Genomic DNA, 6,000 nt, shown 5'->3' on the forward strand with positions numbered 1-6,000 from the left:
ATGGTTTCAGAGTAACAAAATTTTTAAACCATGTGTAAGGGAATAGTGTTCTCAAAAAATGTTGTGCCCAATTTTGCACTCCTAACTTTAATGCTCCCGTACAGAGAATGACTGTATAGCAAATGCCTTTTACCCACCAAATCATGATATGTGAATCCATAAATTTAGAAATGATAAGCAGTCTAAGCAGATCAAATATATATTACTAAAACCACTTTTTAGGACTCCATTTAATATTCCATTAGTATTACTGCAACTGTAGTATTTTCTAAAGGAAATCTGGACACATTATTGATTTTCTTCTTTAACATTCGCCTACAGTAGGGAAAGAGTAAACCAGTTACATAAAATCATTCCACTGGCTTTGTTTTCCTCTTCAATCCATGTTCTGAAACTACCATTCACCCCATGTCCATTTGTATATCTCTAACAGATTACTAGTTCCAATACTCCTTAAGGACTCTGCTAGCAATTCAAACTCAATTTCTTCAGGATCACAAGGATCATCTTCATTCCATTTAAAATATACTTTTTTCCTCTATTCCCAATTTGAACGTATTGTTGTACTCTCAATCATTCAACTTTACCTGGCATTCAGATTTTCCAAGGTGTTATAAATTCACTTTCACTTACATCTTCTCATCATGTTGTGGCCAAGTAATACCACCTCTTCCTCCTATGGTCTATACTTTCTCACCTCAATTCTTACTAGGTCTTTTTATTCAAAAAGCCAATTTCTATAAATATTTCATTATCTGTGAAAACTCCACTTAAAGTTTTCTTTTCCATCCAATCTCAACTCTAATGGTCCACCCCTGCTACCCTTCTTTAAATCTTAAAAATTCCTTTTCTGAATTTTCATTAATATTCTAACTTACTGGTAATGTGATAAAATCAAGATGAAAGGTTTTAGTTATATGTACATTGACCCAGTGTTCTACTGAGTATATGTAGCCTTGGGCACCTAACTAGGTGTAAAGTTAAAGAAAAAGTCAAATGCTAAGATTCAGTTCAAAATTTCTCTCTTAGAATTTCAAATAGGTGGAGCAATTTCTGAAAAAGTTAGTAAAAATATATTTTCTGAAAGAATTCTGAAGAATAAATTAACTTTCCATGATAGTACTTCATAAAAGCCCTCTCAGATTAGCTCCTGACTGCATTTTTGCCATTTTCTTCCACTCTTTCATTTGGTTTTCCTTTCCTACTCACACTGAATTATACATATTTCTCAAGAGATTCAGGATCTTTAATATTTCTCTTGTTATTATTGCTGCTTTCTTTACTTCTTATCACCTCTCTTTGTTTCTAGTCTGATTAACCTATATTAATTCATTAAAAAGCACGTGAAATGTTCTTATCTTCAAGGACTCATACCTGAACTCCTTTGGGGGAATTTCATCAGGCCTTCACATAACCCCTGCTATTACATGTAGGATATGCCTTTGAGTGCAAGAATAATTGGTTCCCTATGTAGCCCAAGATTTACTTGGTGTTAACACAATAAAATCAATTTGGACAGCAATTATCATTTATATTTGTTTACACTTTTACTCATTTTTTGTGACATCACAAGAGAGCGATGTGAATTCTTAGCATGTGTTAAAATACTTTAATAATTTTTCACTTTTCTTTCCTTTAAGTATTTTGTACTTGGAGACATATGTCATGCTTTTTACTTTTAGCTGTCATTGAATATTCTCCTGAATCTAGCTATCCTAGGCTCTGAGTTACTGAATTTAAAGATAACTTGGATTTTCTGTGTCTTTTAGTTTTCCTCTCACAGACTCCTACAAAAAGGAGAAAGCAAAAAAAGAAAAAGGGAAGGAAGGAAGGAGGGTGGGAGGGAAGGAGGGAGAGAGGAGAGAATAAAACTAAAAGGCAAGAATTTTTTTTTATTTTAGCAAAAAGGAGATGTGACTATGTATATATATTTTCAATCTTGAAAATATGACTGTGTTTTTGTACAATATAAACTCATAACTGTATCTGTATTTTTCCAGGCTAAGAATGGCACATTTAGTTTTATACTTACGGTGTTTAACCCAAAGCCCATATGAAAGTTTAATTAACTTTCATAGGAGGTGACTGAGTTAAAAGGACATAGAAGCTTCAAGGTCTAGTACATTAATCATATTAAGCCCCTCCCTCTATAGGAATCTATTTCAACCACTTGGTATAGAATGAGCAAATAGAGATCATTTCACATAATGTATTAACATAAGTATCTTAAGCTGGGAGTGGTAGCATGCACCTGTAATCCTGGCACTTGGGAGGCTGAGGCAGGAGGATCATTTTATGAGTTCAAGGCAAGCCTGGGCTACATAGTGAGTTTAAGGCCAGTCTAAATTACATAGTAAGACCTTGTTTCAAAAAAAGTAAAGAAAAAACAAAACATAAATATCTTAAGATAATTGAAAAATATATAAACGTGTATACAGGTATATTTATTTGAAACTACAGCTAGCAGTACAATAAACTTGAAATTTGTAGGCACTATATGGAAGCAAAAAAAACCTTAAAGTACCTTGTCTGATTAGTTATCTTATCCACTGAAACACAGCCATGCAGTTGCAATCTATTTTTCATTATCTGTTAAAAGTTTAAAGATTATCCCCAAAAGAGTTATCATAAAGTACATTTATAATATGGAAATGTATTATGTAGAGTAGATGTTATTTTAATGTTACTATGTGACATTATTTTATATTTTTCAATATCTTTACGAAAACTCACTTTTATCAACTAAAATATGTAGTGAAACAACATGATGTAGCAAGCATTGAGGGTAGAATCTAAAGCAGGAATTAGAAGAAATACTTAAAATAACATACCAAATTTTCTTTTCTTTTGTAAAGAGATTACAAAAAGGGATTCCAAAACACCTTTCAAATTTTAGAGAGATAGCATTTTACTAAAGCAAGAAAAAAGAGGTAGATGATTGTAGACTCACTCTGTGCACAAATTTCTTAAGTTCCTAACTCATTATTCAAATCCATTATATAAGTCTATGTATGTGTCTACCTATTAAATTCCTTGTTGTTTCTCCTTAGGCACATTCACTAAAATGAATGTATATCCTTATAATCTTGCTTCCAAACTGTAAGAGAGAAAATCAGTCGGGGGGTCTCTACTACAAAAATACTTGTTAGAGTTTAGTTCTCATACATTTGTCTGTGCTTCCAGTTATGTATTTTCTTTAAAATTAGAATTCTGTAGCTCATGTTATTCTCCTCATTCAAATGAGAGTGAAAAATCAGTTGCTACTTCCTACATTGTAACTGATAATTCTATTTTATTTTTCATTTAACACTATTCTTTGGACCTCAACGAATCTACAATTAAATTTAATTATAGTGAATGGCTACTGCAAGAAGAAAAAAAAAGTTTAAATAATCATTTCTATGTTTTGGCCCCACAGATAGACATGCAGTCTGTGCTGCTACCTACAATGCTGTGTTGACTCCCCTACATCTGTCTCCAAGGGGACTCTTGGTAATGTCACTGGGATTTTTTTAAATAATCTTTTTGGGAAATAGAACCTGAAGTGACCTGTCTTAAAATATTTTACTCTATTACTACTTAAAATTATTTACTCTATTATGCTTTTCATGTGAGCTCAGATTTTATCAGTTCTGTCTGAGTCTGAACTCTAAGCTCCTCCTCTCAGCTCAGGAACCACCAAAGCTGACCTCTGGACAAGCCCCTGTATTTTCTTCATTTGATATGGTAAAACAGAACAAAGCTTCTTTTCTTACCTCGCTTCCTGACTGCTTTGAGAAGCCCTATCACTAGACCTTACCTCTAACTTCATAAGAAATTACCAAAACTTTTGAATAAAGCAAATACTGTATAATGGGAGAAAGAAAATGGAAAAGAGACAGGAAGTTATGCCATTATTCTCCCATGGAGTGTTTCATTACAGAGATAACCCATGACATTTGTCAAAGATTTGTGTGACAGTTAGGGTGAACTGATAACCTGATTGGATTGGGAGCTGCCTGTATTAGTTACTTTCTCATTGTTGAGACAAAATACCTGACACCCACAAGTTAAAGGAGGAAAGGTTTATTTTAACTCACACTTTGTAGAGGTTTCAGTCCAAGGTCGGCTGGCTCCAAGGAAGAGGAGCATGGAAGAGGACAAATAGTCCATGGCAGGGCAGGCAGAGAGCAGCAACAGTGACCCTTTTGGAGTTTTATCCTATCCAGGCTATAAACCTATTAAATGGTGCCACCCACACACAGGTGGGCCTTCCCATTATCCACACTCAGAACTATAATACAGCAATTTAGTTATCACAAATCCTTAATCCACATTCACACACCCTAACCCAGCATCACACATCCAAGATCCAGCCACCTTCCAAAAGCCTCACTTATGAGTGCATGAGGCTTTGAGGAACGCATAGATACAAGCCATCACATTGCTTATGGGAATAGTACATCACACTTCCAAGTAAGCCTGGGTGGTATGACCTTGGGGTCCATACCTAGGTCCTTGTTCCTTCTTCTCCAGCATTGTTCCTGTGCTCCACTTCCAGATCACCATGAACTAAGCAGCTTTTTTCCACCATCACTGTCTGCCATGATGTTTTTATCTTGCAGTTAACCAACAATGGATACCATTCCCTGAAACCATGAGCCACTTTAAGTCTTTCTGTCTCTCTTTCTTTTTCTTTTTTTCACTTGTGCGTGTCATGTATGTGTCTCAGTGACTGGCAAGCTGACTAATATTTCCTGTAAAATTACACCTGCTGAACCATGCACTGAGTCTCTTTTGCAGCTCATTGTTTACAAAGAAGTGATTCAGGTTCCAAAGTAAGACCTTACATTTTTTCCATCTTTCCCATTTTCACTATCAAAAATTTTATCTCCTCAAATAAAGATCCAACATATATTTCTGCATTCTAGCTCTATTTTCTAGACACCTAAAAATCACTTCTATATAAACATCAGTTTTTATTATAAAATGAAGAAAATGTTAACAGATATTGTTAGGATTATAGCAACTGAAGTAGAAGAGCCCCAGATCAGAGATAACTAACGCAGTTTGACTGGTGAGCCTCCAAGTATTCCCTCCTCTCACATCACATCTTTTCTCCAAACAACTTGTGTGCTCAAAATCAAAACAGATGGTGGTAGGCCCTGGGGAAATCCAAATCCTGAGAGGTGGATGGAGAGAGGGGGATCGAGGCCAGATTACAACACTAGTTCTATGAGACAGCCAGCTTGAAGGAGGATAATGGGAATATAGCAAAGATGGAAAAGAAAGCTGACATATAGAAAAAAAATGTAGTTCCAGGAAACCATGTGATGGAAATGATATCTGACATGATTGTTCATTATTGTTATTTATGGTTCCAATAAGAAGCAACCATTACTGATTGGTTTTCTTATGTGTTAACCCATTTTTTTTCAAATACCTCCCATTTTTCCCCAGAAGCAAATTTATAACAGTGTTCTATTATTTGCAGTAAGAATTTTAATTGGCATGTTCTCTAAGTGTTTTCCAATCTTAATCTCCTTTCTTATATTAGATCTGCTAGTTTATGAGCATTTATCTTCTTGATACATTGTTTTTGTAAAATATTTTATTTCTCATTTTAAGAGAAAATATATAAAAAGGCATGTATATGTAGATATACATAAATATATTAATGGATCATTACCAAGTATAGTGAGCCAAGGGCTACATATATTTAGGTAGAATTACATTGTCACTTTTAAGAAGTGTGTCTGAAACATATTTTGTGCTCAATGAATATTAGTTTGATTAAATTGAGTGGCACTTAGAATATGGATAATGAAAGAACTTGGAGAATTCACTCAATATAGAATTTGGTAAAATTGAATATGCCATGCAAATGTTATCAATGACAGAGATATAGAGAAATATATATTTATAAAATCTAATGTATGTACATTTTAAGAAGTTTTGCCTAAACCTTGGATATAATATTTAAAATGTGAACAAATAATGTTATAATAAACTTTACATGAA

This window comes from Heterocephalus glaber, unplaced genomic scaffold (genome assembly GCF_053883595.1).
Source record: "Heterocephalus glaber isolate CG9 unplaced genomic scaffold, H.glaber_assembly_v1.0 deba00001553, whole genome shotgun sequence".
Classification (NCBI taxonomy): Eukaryota; Metazoa; Chordata; class Mammalia; order Rodentia; family Bathyergidae; genus Heterocephalus; species Heterocephalus glaber.